Source organism: Panthera tigris, chromosome B1 (assembly GCF_018350195.1).
Source record: "Panthera tigris isolate Pti1 chromosome B1, P.tigris_Pti1_mat1.1, whole genome shotgun sequence".
Classification (NCBI taxonomy): domain Eukaryota; kingdom Metazoa; phylum Chordata; class Mammalia; order Carnivora; family Felidae; genus Panthera; species Panthera tigris.
The window spans coordinates 137,734,037-137,761,638 of NC_056663.1; the positions used below are offsets into that span (position 1 = coordinate 137,734,037).

At 41.5% G+C, this 27,602-nt stretch overlaps 1 protein-coding gene and 1 long non-coding RNA gene across 7 annotated transcripts in view; one reads left to right on the forward strand and one right to left on the reverse strand.

The window, feature by feature from the left end:
• Positions 1-27,602, forward strand: part of RASGEF1B (RasGEF domain family member 1B) — a 648,732-nt gene that overhangs the window by 368,881 nt on the left and 252,249 nt on the right. The window lies entirely within an intron of this gene.
• On the reverse strand, positions 407-3,929 carry LOC122238000. Its single transcript, XR_006216910.1, has 3 exons — positions 3,787-3,929; positions 2,692-2,759; positions 407-509 (listed from the first exon to the last, which is right to left on the reverse strand). It is a non-coding gene; the product is annotated as an uncharacterized LOC122238000 (long non-coding RNA).

Consider the following 27,602-nt stretch of genomic DNA (forward strand, 5'->3'; position numbering starts at 1 on the left):
GTAAATGAGTAATCTTAGACGGTAGAGTCAGAAGCAACCTTAGAGATCAGCTAGTCATTTGTTCTGATTTAATTGGCTGTTGGTTTCTGCATGAAGTGATCACATTAGAAAATAAGAGCTGCCAGTTTAAGAATTTAATAGACAAGTAATTAATTAATTTATTTATTTAAAAAAAATTTTTTTTAACGTTTATTTATTTTTGAGACAGGGAGAGACAGAGCATGAACGGGGGAGGGGCAGAGAGAGAGGGAGACACAGAATCGGAAGCAGGCTCCAGGCTCTGAGCCATCAGCCCAGAGCCCGACGCGGGGCTCGAACTCACGGACCGCGAGATCTTGACCTGAGCCGAAGTCGGACGCTTAACCGACTGAGCCACCCAGGCGCCCCGACAAGTAATTAATTTAACTGAGATGCTTCAGTGAAAATCATAAATACCATCTGCAGCTTCTCCTTTGGAAAGTGGTGATACATTTTTGCTGAAGTTTCCTTTCTCTTTTAAAAATCTATTTCTGAAAAATAAAAATAATAAGCAGCCTTTGTACCTATAGGTTTGGTAACATTGTGAGTCATCAGGCCCTCCATGTGGACAATGCTGTATTATTAAACAAAATTTTATTGAAAGCTCACTATGTCTGAGGCTTGTGATGGATGCTTTTATATGATGCCTCGTTTAATCCTCATGGTAATTATGTGGAGTCCTGGGTAGGTCTCGGGCCCCACTGGCCTTGGATCCCATCTCACCCTTCCTGTGTTGTGTTCTGTATTGCAGAAGACTGACTCCAGCAGCTGCAATTCCTAGCGTTTCCTGTCCAGTGGTTCCTTCTTGGGTTTGGGCATTGGGAGGCACTGGTAGAGATGTTGGGTGGCAGTGGGGAGAGAAGTCAGGGTATTTCTTCCATTTCTCTGCCTTGGGCTGTGCCTTCTCTATGGCTCTAGCTCCCATGGGACTGTCTGGCCATGGTTCTAGCTTCCACTTGGTGGCTCTGCCTCTAGGTTCCAATAACATTATCCGTTCCCTTGGTCTCTCTAGCCAGGGGATTGTAGAACTTCCTGCCCTTACTCATCTCTGGATTGCCCCATTGCCTGCTGTTTGGCTTCCAGATTCCATCACCTGTAAAATCAGTTCTCTGCATTAAAAATAAACTAATTTCTTCTTTCTTGTTTAGGCCCTAACTGATAGAGTTCAGTATAAATATATGTGTGTGTGTGTGTGTGTGGAAACAAAGGACCATATAGGCTATATATCACAATTTTTTTTCTTTTTAAATTTAATTAAGTAATTAACTTATTTATTTAAGAGAGAGTATGCACAAGTGGGGGAGAGGGGCAGAGGGAGAGACAGAGAGAAAGAGAGAGAAAATCCCAAGCAAGCTCCACACTCAGTGCACAACCCGATGCGGGGCTTGATCCCACGAATCTGGGATCATAACCTGAACTGAAATCAAGAGTTGGATGCTCAACCGACTGAGCCACCCAGGTGCCCCAATATATATCACAATATTAAGCTCAATAGTATAAATCTACCAATGAAATCAAAGTCCTAGCACTTCTAAGTTCATATGTACCTTTTCTATTGTCATGTTATGGTACCTTCATAACTCTCTAGGAAAGGTAAACCCCTTTTTATAGAGGTGATCCCTCTTGGATCATCAGTATCATAATGGGGTTTACCACAGCTCTGTTTTAGTTCAGTTGGATTGATGACTTATTGCGGGATGATTTTGAGGGTCAATATCCTACATGTGTCCAGAAATGGAATTATTAGGCCTTGAAGCAGCACATTAAAAAAAAAAAAAAACCCTTTTATGTGACTACTAAAGCTTCGCTCCTTTGGGAGCCCTCAGTAGATCCATGGAGCCACCAAGCTCTGACCACTCTTGAGAACTTTATTCCTCATTTTGAGTTTAACTCAGAATCATGATATGGACACTCTTAAATTATTGGTAAGTCCCACATGTAAGATCAAAGGCTTTGGACTTTGCCATAATTTTAGACTTAATTTTTTAGACTGTTTATAGGAATAAATCACAGGCTAGAATGTATGTGGTCTGAAAACACTGAAGGATGCTTAGGATAGCAAAAAATCAATAGGGCTCGACAGTATTTTTAGATTTCTAGAATATCCTTAAAGGGTAAGAATTTGTCCAGGGCCCAGCAAGGGGTGAGGTAATTAACCCCCTCAGATTCACCTGGGGTCAGGAGCAAGCCTTGAAGGGTGGTTCTCATACCTCGCATACCCCTGCCCTGCAATAGGGCTGGTCTATGTACTGCCCTGAGGCGTGATCTCATGCCTGCCTTTTCTTACCTCATTGTCCTCACTTCTGCTGGTCCTCTCACCTGCACCCACACCGGCACTGTTCAAATCCTCCCCATATATCTTTCACAGCCTGAGTGCCACTTGCTGCCCAATTCCTCCTAAGTAACTTGTTTTCCTTCAAACTCTTACGGTGTGCCTACTTCCCATGATCTTGTACTTCTTCATTTTACTGGGTTTTATTACGCTTTAATTTCTCCAATTGCGTTAGCCTTGTCTTTCCAAGTAGATCACAAACTCCTTAAGAGAAGAACTATTTCTTACTTTTGATCATCTGCCACGCTACCTCGTACAGAGCCAATACGTGTTGAATAATTGATTTGGTGTGAAAACTGCTTCAGTCTTCTAGCTCCCAGCCACTTAATCTACTTAGTTACCTTACTGCTGTCTTCTTTAGCCATTGGGCAGCCACTGCACAGTACAAGTTTTGAGCACTAACATATTTCTTCCAGTCAAAAGAGAACCATGACAGAGTTCCAGACACGGTGGCGAGGAGAGAGGGAGAAAGAAAAAAGTGTATTTAGAAACCCAGCTTGTTCTCTGACCTCAAAGAACTTGTTTGCTGGAAGTTACTGAAAAACAAAGCTGCTCAGAACATTTATCAGTCTGTCTTCAGACCAGAACAATTATCAGTCCATCTTCAGACTCTGGGATGTCTTCAAACAACAATAGGAAATGACATATGCCAAGAAATTCTTGGTGGGACGTTTGGGTACAAAGGGTTTTCTTTCTTTCTTTTCTTTTTTCTTTTTTTTTTTTAATGTTTACCTGTTTATTTTTGAGAGAGAGAGAGAGAAAGAGAGAGAGAGCCAGAGATACAGGGAGACAGAGGATCTGAAGCAGGCTCCATGCTGGCAGCAGAGAGCCCTATGCAGGGCTTGAACTCACAAACCATGAGATCATGACCTGAGCCGAAACCGAGAGTTGGATGCTTAACTGACTGAGCCACCAGGTGCCCCCAAAGGGGTTTTGTGCTTTAAGAACATTAGCTTCTACATCCATATGAAAGACCAGAAGGTCATGGTTGAGTAACTATTATTTACTGAGCTAAGAATGCTATGGTAACTTAAATCTATATGCTGGATTTTTCACCACAAATGTAGATCTAGGTATTCTAAATTACACTAAAAATGAGAAAACTGAGATCCAGAGTTTAAGTAACTTAAAATAAAAAAGTCACCTCCTCCAAGAGGCCTTCCCTGGACCAGGATGGGTTAAGCACCGTTAGATTTCCCATAGCAACCTGTGGCTATCTTATCATAGTCCCTACATATTATTTTATATAGTGAGTAGAAAGTAATATAATCATCTATTTTATAGATGTGTCTCCTTTGTTAGATTGCAGCCTCCTTAAGGATAAAGTTCAGCTTCTGAGTTTTCTCTGTGTTACATTTATACTCCCACTTTCATACATGTCATAGACCTTGGGGTTTTCTGCCACAGAATGCCCTTCAGTTATTGAGAATAATTACCAGCTTTATTATACAGTCAGGGTTCCTCTGTGTGTCTTCCTTTTTTATGGAAGAGAGCATTTAGGACATTTTCTTTCTTAGGAGACACCAGCCCCACTGCATTTTAGTGGCCAGAAAGGCTCTGTTTCCACAAATTAACATCAAAAGAGGATAGCTTATAGTCATAATTGCTCCCTGGGAGAAGGGTTGCCACGGACACTGGAGAACATTCACGGTTAATTTTATAGAACCATGGCTAATGGGACAAATCACTCAGCCATGGAGACTCCTCAAGCTCAAAAAGCATAGAGATGCAAAGAGGGAAGCAGGTCATGGGCTCTGCCCTGGGCTTCTGAGGGGGTCTTTGGCAAGGGGAAAGCAGGCAGATGTGACTCACCAGGTCAACTGTGGGTGGCATTGGACTCAGCTGTCACAGCTGGGCTGACATCAGCAGCAGGGGATTGACATCAGTGCAAAGACAGCATCAGCGAGCCAGGAGTGTGTGGTAGGGACAAGCAGGGTTTGAATACCCAGAGAAGAAAACCTTCTGTTGGGCAAGGGGGGGGGGGGGGGGAGGACTACCAAATAGCAGCAGTAAGCTGGGTTTTTTGTTTTTTTTTTTGCCATCCAAGGTCTAACTAGACACAGCTGACTTGGTGCTCATCTAAGGAGGTGCTGTGATGTGTCCTAGATCACATGGAATATTAGAGGTGAGGGTGAGCGGTAAGACTCCCAGGCCGGTGCTCTCTCCATACACCATACAGAAAGGGAGACAAGAGCAGATTTTTACAAAAAGTTGTGAAATCAGGTTAGGAACAACCTGACCCTTGAACAGCCTGCTTCTCAAAGCACAAAAGGTCTTTTGGGTGTTTAGTGACTGCAGTGATTTGACATAGCAGCTTTTCATTACTTCCTGGAGGTGATTCTTACAGATTAAGCCAGAAAAAGATTGCCGTAGTGCAGTCATCATGTATGTGCTGATCTTTATTGATGTTAAGAAGCAAGAAAGAGATTTAAGTGGGAACCCTTCCTGTGCAGGCAATACTCTGCCTTTCAAACAGGAAACCGTAGTGCATAATTAAGACTATAATAATCTTTAAAAGATAATAAGCAGCTTGAATTCCCTAAACACTTCACTTTTTCAAAATGCTTTGATGAATCCTATCTCATTTGATCTTCATAGCTACTTCTGCATAACTTGGGAGGCAGTAGTAATCACCCATTTTGTAGATGAATCCGAAACCAGAGAGGTTTGGTGATTTGCCCAAGACCACACAGCAGGTACTGTCAGAACTGAGACGAGCATTTTGCTTCTTTATCTGGTGTTTTTGTGTAGTAAAGTTCACAATCCCTTATCTGAAATTCTGAAACCCAAACAAAAACAACATAAGTCTATTTTTTTCTTTCCTAACTCATTTGCTGGCAAAATTTTTACCTATCTTGATCTAGTTTTGGCAATAAAACCTGTTTCGAGATGACGTGAAGCTCTTTTTGTCCTCTTTAGGGAGAATATTCGTATGTTTTTTACCAAAATTTTCATGTGTTCAGTTGCAGGATGCTGCCCCAAATCAGTGTGTTATATTTATTCTATTAGTCATATTGTCTTTCTACAGTCTCTCCCCAAAAAATTCTGATTTCAAAAGCACAATACCAGAGTTTTGGATGATAATTGTAACTCTGAAGTAGACTGTCTTTGTCATCTAACAGAGGGAGGCAATAAGGTATTTCCATTAACCAGAGATTCTGGTTAACAGTCACCATAGATGGCGTACATGTATTGCTAATGTTGAACAAATGAGACCATAATGAAATAGACTTAATATCAACTCAGCAGTTGTTGTGAGAGTGAAATAAGATAATTCAGGTAAATCATTTATCACAGCGTCTGGTTCATAGGACACATTTCATAACGAGAGTGTTAGCTATTACCTTTCTCAATAAACTTTGTATCCCCATGTTACAGATGACAGACAGAAGTTAAGTAACCCACCAAGGTCACATGGCCAGTAAGTGGCACCGCCGGGGACGAGACACCCAGGCTGACTGTTCCACCCAAAGCATATGCACGACCAATGGGGTAGAAATAATTCTAGGATCTTCCAGGGGGCTCTAGAAGTCCTTCCAGATCATCATTATGAAAATTAATTACTGAATCATTGGACTGCAGCATGTGGAAGTGTTGTTTAATAGCCTGCTGGTTAAGAGGTTTTGCTGGCTACAGATAGAAGGAGTAGGAGAGGGAGAGGGAGGGAGAGGGAGACAGAGAGAGGGAGAGAGAATAAACTAGAGAATGTCTTATAAATTAAAAAGTTGGAATGACTTTATGGAACAATTGGCAAACCTCTATGTCAGAGAATTATTACAAGAATATTAACTCCTTTGGATAGACTAGATGAGGTCTTCCTGGGAATTCTGGCAAAGAAAAGATACTCCTAGGACTTTCCCCAAAGTTCTGTGGACTAGGCCAGTGAAACCTATGGTTTTTGGGTAGAATAATAACTGTGTGTGTGTGTGTGTGTGTGTGTGTGTGTGTGTGTGTGTGTGTGTGTAATGAGAATTCCCTCCCCTTCTACCCTCCTGACAGCTCCCCTGATGACAGCTTTTTTGCCTTCTCAATTTCCTGCTTTGAACCTAGGAAATTTTCATTTGCTTTGGTGGGGAAGGTGGTGGGCTGAGAGAGAAGGGGCAAGAAGAGGAGAGTGGGATACAGATCCTTGAGAGAGGAGAGGAGAGGAGAGGAGGGAAGTGCTTGCTTCAAAAACGGATTCCAGTCCAGCCTCCGTCCTTCACCACTCCCATCCCAGATGGTGAGAGCAGAGCTCCCATGCCTGTGCCTGTGGTCTGTCCGGGCAGCCTGGCAAGACAGTGAGCCCCTCGGTGGCTAAGCCCGAGATTAAGAGGACCTCAGTGCCATTGTGCTGGCAGCTGCTCAGGCTCACCCGTGTGCCGTGAGGCCTCAGTGCATGTCTGGTCTTCCTCGCTGTTTGGAGCAAGGCACTTGAAAGGCGCCCCCTCCCCCAGACTCCTTGACATTTGTCCAGAGATTAATTGGGCTAATCCCCTTCTTGGAAGAATAGGTTGGAGAGTATGTATTCAGGGAGGGTGAGGAGGCAGGCCAGGATTGAAGAGGCTAGCATTAATGAAGGCACTGGGGCTTGCTGGAGCCTTTGAAGGAAGAAAAGAGCAAATTTCTCTGCTGTTCCTGGACAAGGCTGACAGGTGGGCAGGGAGACTGCGGTTCTTCTGTTCCGCCCGGCTTTGCCAGAAGGTCTGTGCGCACCAGCAGTAACAACTTTTGACAGCACCAGCTGTCACTCAGGGAGGGAGCGCTCCCGGCACACCTTGGCCTGCCATTCTCGTTTCTTGTACTGAGGGCAGAGGGTGAGAGCCCCAAGATAGGCCATCCTGAGTGTGGAAGACACGCATTGCCCGGACGCTTGTCTGGGATGCTTACAAAAGTGTATATTTACAGATTGTTTTGAATCAAGCATTCAAAATAAACATCATTTATTACTTGAGATTTATGGTCGAGGGGAGGCAGGGGGCCGCGTACAGTGTTTTCTTGTGCTGTATGCAGCTGTCCATACTTGACAAGGGATGCAAGTCTCTTCACCTTATTGTCTAGTAATAATAGCTAGCGTTCCCTGGGAGCTGCGTGTGTGCCAAGGCACCGGTCTAAACATTTTACAGGTATTAATTAATTTCCTCTTCATAACAGCCCAAATGAAGTAGATGCTAATATTGTCTCCATTTTACAGAGTTAGTACTATGCCCAGGATCATTTGTAAATCGTGGCACCAAGGCTCAAATTCCTACAGTCTGCACTGGCTGCATTGCTAACAGAGAAAAGGGACTAAGCATTTTGCCTGGGCTAGTCTCAGTTTGGAACGTGACTTCAGTGAGATTGAACAGTTAATTGAGGATAATGCATCCCGGGAGAACTGAGGATAAAAAGCCATGGAAATGCTCTGAGGTCCCTGGGAACCCTCTGATAGATATGTGCCTAATTGTACTATCGGTAGAAGATTTCCTCCAGCTAACAGGATTGCACGCATGTGCTGTGTTCATTGTCAATTGCTGTAGGCACCAGCTTTAACAAATACGAAAGGACTGGTGGTTAATCAAATGAACTTAAGAGAGTTCTTTAAATGGGATTTATATTGATGTCCATCATAAAAACTATTAATAATGAGGAACTTAAAAAACGTCATTGCGAAGTGAAAGGGAATCTGCAAAGGTATGAATATCTGTTCATCCTTTATCAGAGGTGAGGTAACCAGGTCAGAGAAATGACAGATGCTAATAATGGCAGAACAACAATGGGGAGGCATATCTTTGTGGTTTTGAGCACCGTGAGAGATCTTTGAGTTCGGAGCATCTAACGTAAATCTGTTTGTTTCTTCTATGTAACCACTGTCCACTCAGCAGGTAGCACACACACAGCCTCTTTGGCCAGCGATATTCTTTCCTATTTTGAGAATCGGTTTCCTGGCACCAGAGACCAGTGCAGGTTCTTAAGTGGGGTTCAGGAAGAGAAGGGAAAGTAGATGCAGAGGCAAATCACCCCCCTCTTTGAACTTTAAAACCACCTAAGAAGGAGTACTGTCTTCATTTTATGATGAGGAAACTAAAGATCAAGGAAGTTGCTAACCCAAGACCACACAGTGAGTAAGTGGCCAGACTGGACCTGTGCACAGGCTGTGACGTCCAGGGTGGTGCTTTCTGCATGGCCTCCACTCCTGCTTGTCACCATGTGTCCAGCACTAGGTGGTGAAGATGGTGAAGGAAGGAAGGGGAGAACCTCATCTTGCCAGACTGGCACCATACCCCATCCCTCCTCGGCTTTGTTGCCAGACTGTTTTTGCCACATCCTAGTCAGTCTCCTTGCTATAGGCAGGGAAGGTGTGGGGGGAAAGGAGGTAGACATCCTTGCTTCCTAATTTCCCTCTTATATCCTTCTCCCAGTTCAACCACAACACCCTCTCTCACCTCCTAACTGCTCTCATCCCATGTGGATCTTCACTCCTTGTTTGAAGCTGAGAGCTCACTGCTGGTGGCTACTTAAGATGGAAAATGACGGGGGCGCCTGGGTGGCTCAGTCGGTTAAGCGGCCGACTTCGGCTCAGGTCATGATCTCGCGGTCTGTGAGTTCGAGCCCCGCGTTGGGCTCTGTGCTGATAGCTCAGAGCCTGGAGCCTGTTTCAGATTCTGTGTCTCCCTCTCTCTGACCCTCCCCCGTTCATGCTCTGTCTCTCTCTGTCTCAAAAATAAATAAACGTTAAAAAAAAAAAAGATGGAAAATGACAAATGACTTTGGTAATCTTTGGTAAACTCCTGGGCTTGAGATATTTGAGCTCACAAATTGAGATCTAGGTAGATCTTTCTGTGTAGTTGGGAAGGTCTTTTTTTTTTTTACCCTCCCCCACCCCCAACGTTCATCACTGGAGCAGAGTTATAGGCTCATTACACCCAGAAAAAAGCTTGATGCTAGAGTTTGTCAGAAGAGAACCTGTCCCAAACCAAAGATTTCCAAATAAACTATTAAAACAGGCTCTTTTTACAAGTTGGGATCACTAGCAAAATCTCTTGCTTCTCCATATGTAGAGTCTTCTGATAAAATGCTCAGTGGTATTCAAGTTGTACTACTTTTTGCATAAATATCAGCCTTATTTATACAAGGTAATATCATATATATCTATCTGACTTTATTTTAAATTTTAAATGTATTTATTTATTTTTAGAGTGCATGCGAGCAGGGAGGGGTAGAGAGAGAAAGAAAAACAGAATCCCAAGTAGGCTCTAAGCTGTCATTACAGAACCTGACCTGGGGCTCGAACCCACAAACCATGAGATGACAACCTGAGCCAAAACCAAGAGCCCAATGCTTAACCAACCAAGCCACCCATGCACCCCATACCTGACTTTATTTTAACATGGTTTAATTTGATAGGTGACAGGATCAAACCCAATTTTTCCTTCGTGGTACTGGTATGGTGTTTTGGGTCCACATAGCCCACTGCACGTACCATTCTATGGTCTTTCACTCACATGCCTTTGCCTCACATCAGATGTGAATGCCTTAGTTGCATGGAGCGTGTTTTAACTTCTTTTGCATCTTAGTGGAACATCTTTCCACCCTTACCCCGTCCAATCCATTTTCCACTCAGTAGCCAAAGAGAGCTCTTGTGAAAACATAAATCAGATTGTGTCGTTTTCTTGCTTAAAACCCTTCAAGGTTTTCCCATTGCCTTAAAATACAATGTGCATGCCTGACTGGGGCTCACCACTCCCTGCAAGTTCTGGCTCTTGTCTCCCAGCTGTAAGCTCCTGGCCTTGGCTCAGTGCTCTGCTGCCTCAGGGCCTTGGAACCTGCTCCTCTCTCTGTCTGGAATGTTCTTCCCCTGGCTTTTGTACAGTTGGCTCCTTTTCAAGCCTCAAGTCTTAAATGCTTAAATGTCACCTTAAATGTCAGAAAGACCTTTCCCTGAACACTCCACATGAAGCAAGTCATTTCTGTTATGTTCTACCTCTCCACTCTGTTTAAATTTCCTTATAGTATGTATCACGTTCAGCGATTACTTTTATTAACTCACTTTGGGTTCTCTGTTTCTTTCATTAGAGTGTAGGCATCAAGAGGCCAGGGGCCTCTTTCGTTCACAGATGGATCTTCAGCACAAAAAATAGTGGTTGGTATGGATCAGTGCTCCATGTATATGTGCTTAATAAATGCATGCATGAATGAACAAATGAACAATCACAGAGATTTTCCTATAGTCATTACCCAATAGGAATTACGTGTAGGGATTCTACCAATGGTTTGAAACTTTTGTATTTACCCAAATGGATGGTGTGACCCCTCATGCTTGTGAACACATGCCAACCACAAGAGAAAGGCTTATTCATATTATATATTTTATTATTATTATTATTAATTATTATAAGAGAGCACTGCCTGAGAACGAGAGCAGAGACAAGGGACCCAGTGCTACTCTGCTTGTCTGCTGCTCCCGCATAGTCTGGATACCTCCTTCTGCTGAACCCTGCATCTTTTCAAGCCTGAGACGGCCACACTGCCTTTGGACACTCTTGAGTACAAATGAGAATGAATTGGGAGATTCTCAGTCCTGAATTTGAAAGATTTTTCTTCATAGCTCTTTAAATAACGCATCTGCTTTTACAAGAAGCTTTAAAAGACATGGAGGTGGATAATTAGGATCTAACCCCTCGTAAGGCGGCCGCTGCCCTGATGACAACATCACGCCCTCCAGAAGCTGGCCATCTTCAGAAACTGGTTATTTATACTGTCATATCCAAAGCCCTAGGTTTCTTTTTCAGATCTGGTGCTAGCATGCTGAGAAGCAAAGGAGTGAGCCTCACTGACTCTATAGACATTTAGGGTGACTTATTTTTGGCTCTGCCGGAAAATTTCCAAATTTAACTTAAAGGAAAAGTGACCAGACCCCAACAGACTAAGGTGTGCTCAGTACCTCTATTGTTCCTCAATTTATGCACTAGGGGCCTGGGAGCATACTGTGGAAAATAACTTCTCCAAAACATATTATCAAGATCGTTTGAAATGTATTTTCTGAGACAAAGATGTTATCTTATTTAAAATTTTATATTTGTTGGGACACCTGAATGGCTCAGTCGGTTAGGTGTCTGACTTTGGCTCAGGTCATGATCTCATGGTTCATGAGTTCGAGCCCCACGTCGGTCTCTGTGCTGACAGCTCAGAGCCTGGAGCCTGCTTCGGATTCTGTATCTCCCTCTCTTTCTCTTGCTCCTCTCCCACTTGTGCTCTGTCTCTCTCTGTCTCTCAAAAATAAAATGTTTTTTAAAAAAGTTTAAATCAACTTTTAAAAAATAAATAAAAATTTATATATGTTTATATTTATAGTGCTTACTAGAATTTCCAGTGTACCATTTTGGTTAAGTTCCTACAGCACTATTAATAATAGCTAATGTGGACTCAAAATAGAAAATGACAAGGATTATTCTAATAACATTCAGGAAAAATTTCATCCCTGCATTATCAGCTCTTTTGAGATTGAAAAATAATTTCCTAAATTGTGGCCTAAGGTGATAATCTCCTAAATACTGTCTCTTCTCTCAGTTCTTATTTTGTTTATTGCCTTTGAATCATTTATGGATTTAAAGCCACCCCACTGAGTACCAACTCATCTCTGCCAGGTGCACTGGGTCTCAATGGGTTGGAAGTGAAATGTGGGGTCCCAAGCTTGGAAAGAGATGGAAGCCACACTCACAGTTTATTTGCTCACAGATGTTCACAGAATAGAGGCTGAAATTTAAGAAGTAGTTTCTTTCTCTTTGTATTTGTGAGGAGACAAAGAAAAATGGTTGTGTGGGGGTTGGGGAGGCAAGGGGCAATGAAACTCTGAGAAGAATTGGGAATATCCATGTTCATCAGCCCTGGCAAGAGAATAAACTCATTGACAAGGGTATTGATTTTTATTCTCAGGAACACAGACTAGGGCATTTGACTCTTGATGAATCATTACCAAGTGACTTTTACATGAGGAAGGAACTAAGGCTTGATCCAAGATGAGGACTCCAAGAACCATCCATTGATTTCTCCCCTCTCCCAGCACCCTGAAGAGCTGTGGAGGAATCATTATGCAGTGTCAGGGTCATGACAACTCCCGATGCTTTGCGATACTGCTTAGACCTTGGCAACAGATTCCCCCTCTGCCTATGTCAGTGACGCCAGTTTTGGTCTGTGTTGACTGCGGTGACAGGTCGCCTCCTGGTACTGAGTTCTCTGTTCTCTCATGCAAGGAAAGGGAGGACATTGTGGATGAAAGACAGACATTTGCTGTGACTCTCTAGGCGAGGACTTTCTAGGCTAGAAGTGTAGAAGCCACAGTGTTTCCTCCTGTGTGCGCTGCTCCTATAGTCAGGGTTAGTCACCAAAGGAGTAATTGCTTTTGGATTATGACTTTTGTGGTCAGAACAGCTAGATTTCTTTTAGATTTGATTAAGTGTTGGTGTTTAAGATGCTTTTCCAATGTGTTAGGATTCTTCTAAAATTGCACTTGTTGTGATGAGCCCCGAGGGTTGTATGTAAGGGTTGAATCACTAAATCCTACACCTGACACTAATATTACACCATATATTGGCTAACTAGAATTTAAAAACTTGGGGGGAAACTTATTACATATATTTACATATATTTTAAATTAATGCTAGGTTTTGCAGGCCAGTAGACATTATTCCATTCATATTGCCAAAGATCTTATTTAAGAAAACATCCGTGATTAGGCTTACTAAATCAGGACATTCTTTTATTTTCCTATCTCATTTACTAATTATGCAAAATAATTTTTTTATCTCGTTCAGCTAATTTCCACATGACATTTAAATTTGTCAATCAGTTACTCTTGAAACTAATCAGATGATGTCAAATCCCTAAACTTTTAATAAACAGGTTCAAACCCCACAAAATGTCTTCATTTGAGAGACTGAAAATAGATGTAAATCTTTAAAAAGAGCAGATAAGAGAATATTTTAAGTGAGACATAGTGTTTTCAGGCAACAAGATCACGTAATCATGGGAATATTTCCAGACATCTGTTTTCAAAATGTTCTCTTTTTTAAAAAAAAGCAATTTCTAAATTCATTGTAAAAACACTCCTCCATTATGGAGGGGTAGATTTTAAAAGAAAATAGAATTACATTTTAAAAAAAATGAATTAGTGGATTTATTGTTTTGAAAAAATACCTTCTAGATACCTTACAGGGGTAGCAATCTCTTATATTGCAGAGCACATCAGAAGATTTGTATTTATTAAAAGAGAAATACGAAACTCACCTGTAAGCCTGATAACTTCAGTATTGCCATGAGACAGTGGAGTACCAGAGTTTCATGGATACTGCCATCCCATTGCAAAATACTCTAGGCAATTAATGAATAGTAATTGAGTATGTAAAGGGGAACATGGTGCTCTGAGTGTTTTTTTTTTTTTAAGTTTATTTATTTATTTTGAGAGAGGGAGAAAGCATGCGAGCAGAGGAGGAGCAGAGAGAGGGAGAGAATCCCATGCAGGTTCCTTGCTGTCATCACAGAGCCTGATGTGGGGCTTGAACTCACGAACCATGAGATCATGACCAGAGCCAAAATCAAGAGTCAGACACCTAACCAACTGAGCCACCCAGATGCCCCACTCTGAGTATTTTGAATAAAATAACTTATAATTCAGGCCGGGAAACATGTATGCAAGAAGAGAAGAGGAGAATCCTTCTTTCCTCACAGCAAACCAAGATATCCTAAAGCCATTTCTCTCTCCTAATCTTTAGGTCCTTTCAAACTCTGGGGCATTCTAAAGGAATGCCTGAATCTTCTCTCTGCTGCTGGTGATCAGTCTTAAAGGGGCAGATGGCACCTTGTTTACAATAGCCCTGGGGTGAGGATATCAATTACCTATTAAAGGGAAGGAACTCACGGCCCAGAGGAGATACTCATTGCACCAAAGGTCACGAGTCAATGACAGTTTAGGACCTAGAACATTAACTGGAGCTTTATTCACTCAAACACCCAATTTTCCGGGACAGAAAGCAAGCTGGTTTCCCCTAAAAGATGGATCCTTTTTCTGTGGCATCTGACACTCCATTTTTCTTAATTACCTAGTTGTGGTGCTCAAGAAGATGTGAATGTGTCTGTGTGGGACTAAAAGATAAAATCAAACTGTTCAGATATGAAGCATTGTGTGAACTGAAAGGGACATGTTATGATCGACAAACTGTCAGAAGAAATAATGATGAAAAATTTCATTCAACGATAACTAATTTCCTTATTGAAAGGAATCAGTCTTCCAATACTGTTCCACACCATGTACGTACTAAACGGGGCCTTAACCTGTGCCTTCCCTAGCGGCACAAACAGCACCCCCTTGAACCGTACAATGCAGAAGTCCTGGCCCCCTGTGAGGGCAGTGCCAGGTACATAGTAGGTGCTCAGTAATGCACCTGGATGGGTGCACCCTGGATGGGTGCACTGGATGGGTAAATGCACTTGGTGGTCTCTTCAACTTCCAGAATCATTTCCCTGTGAGACTCCAACCCACCCTCTAGTCTTCCTGGTTGGGGGGTTGAGATACTGGTGCATTGTGTCACCTATTGTGTTAGTAGGCAGGAACCATTATTCTCTTCCTTTTACAGGTGCGCGTGTGAGTGGCTAGTGATTGAGAGTTTAGAAACAAGACTGCCTCTGGTTTTACCTTGATCCTGTAGTCCTAACTTGCTCTTTGGTCAAATAATAGTGAATTAGCCTGGACCTACAGAACAGTGGTCATCCAACTAGCCATTAAGTGAGCATTTTTTAAAAACTTGTTATGGCCAGGCTATCCTGGGAAGTACAAAGATAGATGATATAAACTCTGCTCTCAAATCATTAGTTAGTACATGGCAACTTCTAGAAAGTTGGGGGTTATCGGAAGGGGGCAAGTCCATCAGGTCAGAGGCTTCCCAAGGTATTTGCACTTAGAAGAAGACTGTGCTGTTGGCCTATTTTGTGGGCCCCTTAGAATATGGTTTAAAATGGAGATGTCAGAATTGAATTTTAATGATATTCAGAAAAGAGGAGAAAGATGAAGCTTCTATGGCTCACTCTTACCCCCTGCCCCATCTGTTCCCCAAACATAGGCCTGGGCAGCACTCAGTTTCCCTCCCCAGGGGAGATCAGTGTGGCGGCAATGTGAGAAGGACAAGGAGGGGGCAGTGGAGGTCTGAAGAAAACAAGATGGTTCGGAGTAGTGTGAGAGGGAAAGGCTGTATATGAAAGATGTGCTATGTATAGAGATGTCATTGGGGTGCCTGGGTGGCTCAGTTGGTTAAGTGTCTGACTTTGGCTCAGGTCACGATCTCCCGGTTTGTGGGTGTGAGCCTTGCATCCAGCTCTCTACTGTCAGCACAGAGCCTGCCTCGGATCCTCTCTTTGCCCCTCCCCACTTGTGCTTTCTCTTTCTTAAAAATAAACAAACATTTAAAAAAAGATGTCATTAATAGTAGCTAACATTCACTTAGTGCTCCCCATTTGTCAGAGACAAGTCTCAGCACTCTGCATTCATTGAATCTTTGTAACCACATGTGGTTGATATTATTAATATGATAGTGTTGTTCAGATAAAGAGATGGAGGCATGGAGTCATTAAGTTTCTTGCTCAAGGACACACCTAGTATGTGGTAGAGGTGGGTTTTGAATACTTCACCACCGCTCTATGCTGCACAATACAGGAGTCCTCCCTTCTCTGCGGTTTCTGTTAACATCAGTCTGAAAGCAGATGATCCTCCTTCTGACATCAGAAGGTCAATAGTAGCCTAACACTAAATCACGATTCCTACATCATTCACCCCACTCCATCTCATCACATGGGCATTTTATTGTCTCACATCATAAGAAGAAAGGGGAGTTCAGTACGGTAAGATTTTTCAAGAGAGAGAGGGAGGCCACATTCACATAACAGTATATTTTTATTAGTACATTAATAGTGTATATTTATTACAGTATATTGTTATAATTGTTCTATTTTGTTATAGCTACTGTTGTTAACATTTTGCTGTGCCCGATCTGTAAATGAAACGTCATCATAGGTATGTATATATAGGAGGAAACATAGTGTATACAGTGTTCCATACCATTTATGGTTTCAGGCATCCACTGGGGGCCTTGGAACACATTCCTCCTTGGATAAGGGGGTACCACATATGATACTTGGATGTGAGAAGTACATTGAATGTAGGGCCCAAGGTGGGCACCCAAGTATCTAGTGTAGAACCACCCCCACCCCCCATGATATTATCATTACGATGGGGAACACCAGAGGAAGAGCAGATTCGGGAGGCCAGCAAAGAGTATGGTTTGGGACAATTTGAAACTAAGGCATCTTTGGGACCTGTAGTTGGAGATGTTGAGTTAGCTGATGGTATAGGGTTCTGGAATTCAGGAGAGAAATCTGAGCCTAAAAGAATTTGAGATAGATCTAAACAAAAACAAAGTAACAAACAGAGAAATGCGCATAGCAGGAAGCCAAACATTTTTATAGTACTTGAAACTTTGACCCTAGATTTTGAGCAGCTGATTTTCAGAGTTGCTAGTTACCACAATCCCTAGCATTTATACAAAATAGGCTTTCACACATAAAGTTTATTTCTCTGGCTCTTCTCTTAGAGGGCCACACTGAGTGGTAATTTTTTTCTTCTATAGCCTTGATGGATTTGCAACCATACATCTGTAGTCTTCCACTCAGCATTTGTGGCACCGTTTGCCAGCATTATTGGTATAGTTTGTGTCCGTGGAACTGATTGACATATGCGGACATCTGATGCACCGTATTGGTCCCATGAACACTACGTACCCACCAAAGAAGCTGACTGATAGCAATACTGAGAAAGAGGGGAGATCCTGTTGGTGTTTTTATGAGTCCGTGAAAATAATGTTTCTGGGCTTATATGTTCAATAAATCTACTTGCAAAACCGATGGAACATTCTATATTGTGGGGAAGATAAATTAGCCTGACGCCTGTGCAGTTCTTTGTTTCCTGTTCAATAAAAGAGGGCTGCCCACATAGAGCTATTGCCCACAGGAAACTGGGTTTCAATCTTTTAATAAAAGATGTCCTTGAAGGGTAACACGTGCACCCTCTCCAACCCCAAATTAGAATATGCCCCTATTTTCGGACCTTGGATGAATGCCTATCAGAGAATCAGTTTCATGGAGATTTTGGGTGATGGGTGGTTTAAAACCAAAGGTCTTCAGCATTAGATTAGTGGTGGCTTCCTGTGGCCGGAAGTCATTCCCACAAAGCATCTTCTGTCTGTCTTTCTGTGGGGTGGAGTGGTGGACAGTGCCACTCCACACGAGGACCTGGCACTCGCTGGGACTTTTCGAGGCAGAAAATGGACAGAAAATTACAAAGAGAAAGAAAAATGGCAACCAATACATTAAGCAGTGCACAGTCATTCTGAAGAAAAGCTGGGCCTGCAGATTTCTGAATAAGCACGATGATAGGTGCCCCAGGACATGCCTCTAATTTTCTCTCTCTAATAGGAACTGCCTGAAGGGCCATTCCTTCTATTCTGTTTGCAGCCAGGATAGCTGTTGCTAAGCGAGTCACCGCTGAGAGAAACTGATGTTTTCTTGAAAGAGGCTTTAGCATTATTCTTCCATCTCTCTCTAAACTACCAGTGTTTAAAATTTTTAAATTGTCTTCCCCTACTGATAGAAAAACTTCAGTAAATGTTTGTATTCTTAAATTGTGTGTGTGTGTGTGTGTGTGTGTGTGTGTGTGTGTGTTTACACTCATGCCCGCCACTGACTCTTACATAATAAACATTCGAAAACTCTGCCCCTTGCCTATTCAAGTGAAGCTCTTTGGAATGGACATGGGTGAGCATGTCATTAGTATTTCAGTTATAAATTGTTAGTAGTTGTTAGTGAAAAAGAAAAAAATTGTTGTAATGCCATATGTGCATATATATCTTGATACCTTAAACTGAGAAGTCTTGGAATGAAGAGAGAAAAGACTGGAAGACACTTCTCTAGCATCCAGCAGAGAAGCGATTATGGAAGTCAGCACATTCCTCTGTTCAGTGGTTATGCACTGAACACCTACTTTGTGCCTTCAAAGAAAGCAGGTCTCTGCCTGAATGAGCCTATGTTCTCCTGAGGAAGCCCAGCTGCCCTGTTCCATGACTCAAGCGGGTGCCATTTACCAGGCAGCATGGAAGCCCTTGGAGGGGTGGTGTTGGTGAGGAAAGGAAACTTAACCCCTGCTGGGGCAGGTAGAGATCAACAGTGTGAGGAAGAATAATGCAGTGGGAGGGGAGAGATGGTAAAACGGGCTGCTCCTTCTGGTGGGACTGAGACAGCTCGGCAGCTGGGACACAGCTAGTCCTGTGGATATCCAAGGAGGAACATTCTGGGTGTTGATTTGGGGTCCCATCCTTGCACATGAACACAGCCCAGCAGGCCTGAGAATGACCTCCTGAGTGGCTTGCAGGCTCCCGGGGAACAGGAGGCCCATCCTCGGCAGCTGTGAGCTGCCACATAAATAAGGCACCAGAGCTTTGTTACACTCAGTCTGCTCCCTGTCAGGCCTGACAAGGCAGCCCCCTTTGTGCTCCCTGATAATGGATTTCCTTTCTGAGGCGCCATCAGGTTCTGAAACACGAACCGTGAACTGGTAAGCCCAGCTCCTGTGTCCCCGCTTCTCCCTCTACAAGGCCGGGTCCTCAGAAGCTTTTAAAGACTTTTATGAACGTGGATTGTCATTGTCTTGTATAAAATGAATGTCCAAGCTTTGCACGCAGTTTAATCACCAGCTGGCTAGACCTCAGCCTGTGGTTACGAAAGTCTTTCAGAAAAATCGGCCCTTCGGCCACTGCTTGTGAGGAGGGAGAAGTATAAACTTCTGTTGTGAGGAGAGTTGGGAGTCTTTGCGGTCTCTCCCCCTTATGTTCCTAGTGAGCTTTTTTTTTTTTTTTTTTAACTTATAACGCATTTCTTAGTAAGTTCAACAGTACAATGGTAGAAAAAATAGCAATCTCCAACCCTTCTCTAATAATTTGTATAGTAGAATAGAGCAGAGGTCAAGCTTAGCCACACTGCCTGATGTAGACCCTGCCTGCCCCTTGCTAGTGACCTTCACAAATCAATCTGTTTTGGCCTCATTTTCCTTATCTGTAAAATGGGAGTCATAACAATCTTTTACTTACTTTACGAGGTTGTAGTATTAAATGAGTAGCACGTTATACATTTACAAATAATATCTGGGAAAAAGTAAGCACAATATTCATATTGACTCTTTTTAGCATAGCTATTAGGAAATGTCATTTGTTTCTTTGTTTGCTCGTAAATCATCACATAGAATTTGGCAACTCATTTTTTTTTTCTTAATTAACCTTAGTTCTATTGCAAGCATCTTTCTAGATCCAAACCTAAACATATGTAGATGTTATGGTCAATTTTTAATAGCTGCATACTACTACTTAATGTGTACTGCCATTTATTTGTTTGAACATGTATAACACTTCAAGTAGGTTGTTTCTAAGTTCGTGCTCTTACAAACAATGTAGCAATAATATACCCTTTGTTCTGTTGCTTTAGTTTCTGAAAGATTCTTCAAAGTGGGATTGCTAGATGAAAAGTTCAGAGACTCCATCTTCTATTCTTTTATGATTTGTAATTCTATCTTGAAATTTTTTTATTTGGTTAAAGTTGACATAATGTCACATTAGTTTCAGGTGTACAACATAGTGATTCAACTTCTCTATACGTTATCCTCGGCTCACCACAAGTATAGCGACCATCTGTCACCCTAAGTTATGAGATTTTAAAATGGTAATAGATGTCCCAAAATATCATAGCACTTTGCACTCCTACCAGAAATTTATGAGTGCTCGTTTCCCCGTGTGCTTACCAGCAATGGATATTATCAATCTTTAATTTTTTCCAGTCCAGCAGGCAAAAAATAGAATCTCATTGTCCTCACTGACTACCAGTGAGATTGGGTATATGGAAGGGTTCTAAGCTGAGGCATTTAGTAGTAGGATTTCTGGTTTGAAAGATCACTGGGGCTCCATATGGAGAGTCAACGAGGATGGGAGTAGGGAAGGCTTGTCTGGAATTACGGAGGATGGTCAGGAGGTTGTTTCTGTTCTCATACTTTTATCTATTATTTTGACACTAATCTCTACTCCCAGATGTCAGCCTCTAACCCTGACCTTTATCCTGGCTGCCAGCATCACTGTCCTTTTGCTGTAACAGGCATTACTGTCTGGATGCCACTTGCAGAGAAAGCTCAGCCTCAAAATGTCCAGAACAAGTCTCTGTCTTCTGTTTTCCCTCTCCCCAAATCTATCCCTTCTCTTATTTTTCTTGATTTAGTTAATGGCCTCACTGTCCCCCTAACTGAATCTAGGATTAGGTTTAGTTAGTCTTGCCTAAACTACAGCACTTTGGAGTCACCCTTCAATCCTTGTTCTCTACCTCCCACGGCCCATCTGTCACCAAGTCCTGTGATTTTACCTCTGTCTGGTCGCTTAAGTCCTCCTTGTGTGTCATTCTCTTTGCAGCTGCCATTTGATCACACCTCCATCATCTCCTTCTTGCTTATTATATACCTTCCCAAGTTCCCAGCCTGATCAGACGCCTTAGTTCTATTCTCTCTGCTTGGAATTTTCTTCCATCATATATCCCCAAACAGTGAAGTGAAACTCTCCTACACTCAGCTTGAGACTTCCTTTTCCTGCCAAGTCCTCTGTTGCTCACACTCGACTTCAGGAAGGACCAATAACTCCTTCTCTTGTGTTCCTGTTGTACTCTCTACATCACCCTGTACTTGAATCCATAGCACTGTCTCCTTCAGAGATCTCTGACCTCCTTGAGAACATGGGCCATGACTTTCTCATCTTTTTATCCAGCACACTACTTGGCAAAAGGTACTAGTTAACAAGAAAGGCACACTGGTTTAAACTTTTGTGGCTAAGAATCAAATTACTAGTAAGTAAAATGTCTTATCTTTAATTTTTTTTTAATTTTATTCATTTTATTTTTTTTTAAAAAAGGTGCTTAGAACGTAGTAGTTTGTTATTTATTCAAACACTATTTTACTTTTTTAAATTTTATTTATTTATTTTGAGAGAGAGAGCAAGGCAGAGAGAGAGGGAAAGAGAGAATCCCAAGCAGGCCCCGTACTGTCAGCACAGAGCCGGGAGATCACAACTAGGGCCAAAATCAAGAGTCAGATGTTTAACTGACTGAGCCACCCCAGTGCCCACCTTCTAAGAAATTTGGAAAGAAACTGAAAAGTGGAGATAAAAAAGTGGTATCACCTCATCTATGTTTTCATTTATAATTTTATGTTGCCTTTCCCCATCTTAGTAGAATGAGTTCATAATAGTCAATAGTGGGATGAGTACCTCCCATCTTTATGTCCCCATTCCTAAAGTCTGGGAACCCTAGAATAACCCAAAAAGAAGGGAGCCTGCTGTAATATTAATTAATACTGGGAAGAGAAGGGCAATCCTTTAATATAGTAAGAGTTAAGAAACGCGTTACCGGAATGTTATCTTTCTCAATGTTTTGATAGATGTAATATGTTCCAGTGTGGTGCCATGGAGTTTACAGCTAAATTCCTGTGGGAACCGAGCTTGGGATGAATTGAAATGGATAATGGGTGCTCATCTTGAAACACTACCACCCACTGTATGCTTTATCGCTCATCATAATGTTTTTTCCCTCAATAATGAAGTTTCTCAGATGAGATTCTGCTGACCTTCCTTATTCATTTTCAATGACCAGCGTAAATGATGAGCAGACTAGTATCTGTTGTCTACTTTATGGTAGGGCTTGAAAAAGACAAGGGAGATGAGCCAAATCTCATCCCACCAGACCTTTATATCATTAGACTCAGAAACAAACAAAGCAGTTGAACTTCCTTTGGGATTTCTGGTGTGTGCTTCATCAGCTATGATGGTAAATCTGTTTTGTAACTGACTCTTCTCCCTCCTTCTTCCATGATGAGGGATGTGGTTGCAATTTCAATTTGTGCAGTATAACATCTTAATTTCTATTCTCAATCCTGTGGTGTTGGACATTTAAGTTTTTCCCCGTCTTTCTGTTGTAAAAATTATAGTTAATAAATATTTTAGGCATTAAGCATTTTTCTGTATTTCAGACTTTATGTCCCTAAGCCATTTCTAAATACAAAACTACTGAATCAAAGGATTATTAGAACAGTTTAAGGGCCTTGATACATTTTGCCCATTTTTTTTTCAAAAGGGTTTTTCAAATTTACATACTCCCCCGTTATGTATGAAAGTGGCCATTTTGTCACACCATTTCAAAGAGTGAGTGTTGACTATTAAAAACTAAATCCCTGCTAATTTTCTAGGTGATATATTGTAATAGGATATTTACAGATGGGACCTCACATCTTCAGGAAATCTTCAGACTGACCAAGATTGTTCATCTGTTTGTAAAGTTTTTAACTAGACTCAAAGTCTGTTATAGATAACTTTAAATGTTCTGATAGCCCTACAATTCTAGGCTACTCTGAACATTATTTCCATTTACAAGGTACACAGTTACACTTCAAAAATGGATTGTCATGAGTAGTCGGTCTGTGTCGTCTTTGTGTAGGAGGGATGACTCCTGTAAGAGATGGCAGAGGCCCCAGGGAGAAAGGAAAGGAAAGATGTTTGATTAGGGGTAAGTTGGGTAATCAGGGAAAGGATGAGCTCACTGAAATTTGCTAACCGTAAATCGTAGTGTTATGACCAAAAGGGTTGTTAGAGAATGTAACCAGGGGCTTGCTTGCTTTTACAGCTTAAAAAAAAAAAAATCACACACATTCCTCTAGATAAAGGCAGGGGAGGGGAAAGGGTAAAACGACAGCAAAAAACCTTGTGAGTCTCCACTACCTTTAAATCTAGACCCTCTGAACATCATTGCAATTCATGGAGGGTCCCTGTTTTTCAAGATACTCGGTTGCCTCTGTAGAGTTATCTGCCCTTCCTGAGCTCCTAACATGCAAACTGCAAGGTTTGGATATCAAATCACTATTTGGAAATCATAATTTCAATGTTCCCCAGAGCAGGAAGTTGCTATTTGTGGCAAATCCTTCTCAAACTATCTCTAGCACTTCACAGATATTTTCTCACTAGTCACCACATATTTTTATTGTTGTTCCTTAATATTTGGAAAGTTGGTCTGGTAAGATAAGATTCTGCTGCACTCCCTTATTTGTTTTTAATGCCCAACCAAAGCAATCGGCAAATGTGTATTGTTGTCTACTTTGTGGTGGGCCTTGAAAAGGACTGAGAAGACTGGCCTAATCTCATTCCACTAGCCTCTTCTGTTTAGGAAAAAAGCTAAGGTGATTAGTGACAGAATTCTGCTTCCAAATAGATTACAGTCAAGTTTAATAGAGACACACATGCACTAGCAATGGAATTATTTCAGTGGGTAATATGTGCTAAATGTTGGGGTACAACTGTGAAGACAGACCAAAATTAATAAATAGTTAAATTTTTCTAGAGGTTAACAATTTAGAAAAACTTGCAAATAAATCATTCTTATTTGAGGTTTGCTAAAACCCTGCTGTGTATTGTAGTGACATTTTATAGCTATTAAATAAACACCAAGTAGAATTCCATGTGTCAGGGCATAGAAAGGAACAAATATCTCAAGTTCATGGCTCAGTGAGAAGGTTCACCTTCCTGGATTAAAATATTCCAGGGGCGCCTGGGTGTCTCAGTCGCTTAAGCGTCTGATTTCAGCTCAGGTCATGATCTCATGGTTTGTGGGTTCGAACCCCATATCAGGCTCTGTGCTAACACCTCGGAGCCTGGAACCTGCTTAAGATTCTGTGTCTCCTTCTCTCTCTGCCCCTTCCCCACTCATGTTCTGTGTCTGTCTGGCTCTCTCTCTAAAAAAAATATAAATAAACATTAAAAAAATTTTTTAAAAAGATGCCACAAAGTGACTTGCAGGGCATGTGATTTCCAAGGTATAGGAACCTTTGGAACTAAATTAGATATCCTTGATTTTTTTTTAAGTTGTGATTCGAAATATGATGTCTTAAAAGTGACGCTTGCATGGATATACAAGTTGAATTGGGATGAAGAGGAACTGATTTATAGAGGCTGACTAAATAATATTGTGATAGCCAATGTATGATACACTTGGACTTCAGTTTGGATGGGAGGCTCGTGTCAGATGGAGAGCAGAAGTTCTAATTGAAGGATGTATCAAAAGTCAAACATGGAGATCTTGGCAGTAAAATGGATATGGTTGATGACAAATAAGGGGAGAAAATTCGATGTTGAGGCTGGGAAAAAGAAGAATGGCAGTTCAGCTGGCACAGACCCGGCTCCTTGAATTCTCAGGCAGGCAAACAATTCTCTGAAAGCATTCCTGTTGCTAGTGGAGCACAGGGCTGGAGGTCATGACACAGCAGTTTTCCGGTTTGTTTATAATCACAAAGTTAATTTGATTGGGGGGAGCTCTCAAATAAGAGCTAGGGAGACTGCAAACCTGAGGAATAACTCTGTCAAAGCAATGCTTCCAGTGTTGGTGAGTGTGTTTTTCTGCTGCAAGGACATCAACACTAAACCACTTTATCCCATTTTCTCTGCCTTGTTTAGGGAAGGGGTTTCTGCAAGCTGCAACATGGACAGTTAAGACGAGAGTTCTTTTGTAAGATTTCCATTTGTGTAGATTTATAAAATTTTCAATCTCCTTGCAGAAAAGTAGATATAACTATTTTGACAATTTGTATTTTTCTGGTTTCCCCTAACAGACACAGTTGCTGAATGCCCCTTTAGAACACAGTACTGCTATTTTAGTAATGCGGGCATTTGAACAGGTCAGTGGTAACAGAAGCTTTCAAATACAAGGGTGTTCTAAGCAGATTTCAATATAATTAGTAGCTCATGGAATAATTATATTTTCATGTTCCAGAGTTTTTCTCATTTTAATAATCAGGAATATTATATAAGAGGAGTATTATGTAACCAGATCTCACAGATTTTAGTGAATAATGGAGAGGAGGCTAGGTTAGGTATATTTCATGGATATAGAAGAGTCAGAATTTTTAAATGGCTTTTTACTTTACCTGAGTCTCTGTGTGAGGGAGGCAAGGAAGCAAAATGTGAGGGAGCACAATGCTAACAGGATTTTTTTTTTAACGTTTATTTATTTTTGAGACAGAGAGAGCATGAACGGGGGAGGGTCAGAGAGAGAGGGAGACACCGAATCCGAAACAGGCTCCAGGCTCTGAGCTGTCAGCACAGAGCCCGATGCGGGGCTTGAACTCACGAACCGCCAGATCATGACCTGAGCCTAAGTTGGACGCTTAACCAACTGAGCCACCCAGGCGCCCCCCAACAGGATTTTTTTAAGTAATGTATTTTTTTTTTTAATTTACATCCAAGTTAACATATAGTGCAATAATGGTTTCAGGATTAGAATTTAGTGATTCATCACTTCCATATAACACCCAGTGCTCATCCCAACAAGTGTCCTCCTTAATGCTCCTTGCCCATTTAGCCCATCCCCTCCCCCACAATCCCTCCAGCAACCCTCAGTTTGTTCTCTGTATTTAAGAGTCTCTTATGGTTTGCCCCCCACCCTGTTTTTATATTATTTTTGCTTTCCTTCCCTTCTGTTCATCTGTTTTGTATCTTAAATTCCATGTAGGATTTTTAAATCCTTTTGTTCCAGATCTTTCTTGAGTAGATGAGACCTTAAGTCAATAGTGGTAATCAGTGGCTTCCGGAGGCAGACTCTTTGATCTGAAGTGGGGAAAAAAAAGGTATCTGACCAAAGACCTTCCAGTGTCTGGGGCACAAAGAGAAGCTGACAGTTCTGCCTTCTTTCTCCTTCTCTCCTCCACAGACCACTCTTCCTCCTCTAGTGAAGTTTTCCTGCATGCTCTGAACTTTGCTAGGTTATCTGTATGGACTTTCTGCTCTGGAAATTAACATACATTGTGCTGTAAAAATGTATTCCAGGCTCTTCACAGCAAGTTGACAAGCATTTCCTAAAACCTACTACTATATAGTCCATACTAGTTCCTGTGCAAAAAATTTCCTTTATGTTGATTGAGCCTGGCTCTTTGTCTCTATGGAAGCCTTGATAGAAAGCTAAGTAATACTTCCAGTAGGATGCTGTTTGTTTGGGATTTGGAGAGTAATGCTGGGACAGAAGTTCATTAGTGAATTAGTGAATATATATATATATATATATATATATATATATAGAATATATATATATATATAGAATATATATATATATAGTGAATATATATATTATTATTATATCTTATTTAACATTTGTTAGGAAAAATGGTACCTCCTATACCCTCCTAGTGCTCAGTAAACTGATATAAACTATATTAAGGTAATGATGTTGGTAAAAGTTGCTTTGTCATTCAGAAACACATTTCCATCATTGGGAAATAAATCGTCTTGAGTGGATAATTTGTGTAATGTTCCTGTTGTGCCTCTTTAACTGGGTGTTTCATGTATGGAAAATACGTGTAACTTTTTTCCAGAGATAAAGCCGCAGAATTTACTCAGACCATTTTACTGCATCTGCTATGTGGAGGCAATTTTTTTGTTTTGTTTTATGGAAAAATGATTTTTTTCAGTAGATTAATATGGGCATGATGTATTTCCATGGTGGGAATGAAGAGGGGGATGCGGAGGTAGAGTTGGGAGAATATAGAGGAGAGAGACCTAGGTAGAAACAGAACAGATCCTAATAAAGCCTGTGTGTCCTTTAGGAAAGAGAAAAAGGCACAGCTGCTCCTCTGAATCTAAAATAAATAAATAAATAAATAAAGATTTGGCGTTTAATTATTCAGCTACATACACCCTGTTAGTGATGAGGGTGAAGAGAACTGAATAATCTATTTAAATTAAACTGTCACAAGGCATTCTTCGGGGCCCTGGCTACTTCTCTGACACACTGTGGGAGGTTTGCTTTTGGGGTTGGCATCAGCCCAGTCGTGATGGTCTGATGTCCTTGCCAGCAGAAACTAAGGGGTGGGGAATGAGTGGGGCGCAGGGGGAGAAGGATACTTGGGACACCTGTGCTTACCCTCCCAGACTCAGGGAAACACACTCCCTATGAGAACACAAACCCATGCCTGCTCCTGTGATATATCATACCCTGTAATTCTAGGGCAAATCATCATTCCTTTGCTTGCTTTTGAGATCTTTTTTTTTTTTTTTTTTTTTTGCCGAACCAAAGTTGGACTTTTCCACAAGATTCCCTACCCAGCGTTTAAAGCTCGCTCTGATCTATTCCCCTATTA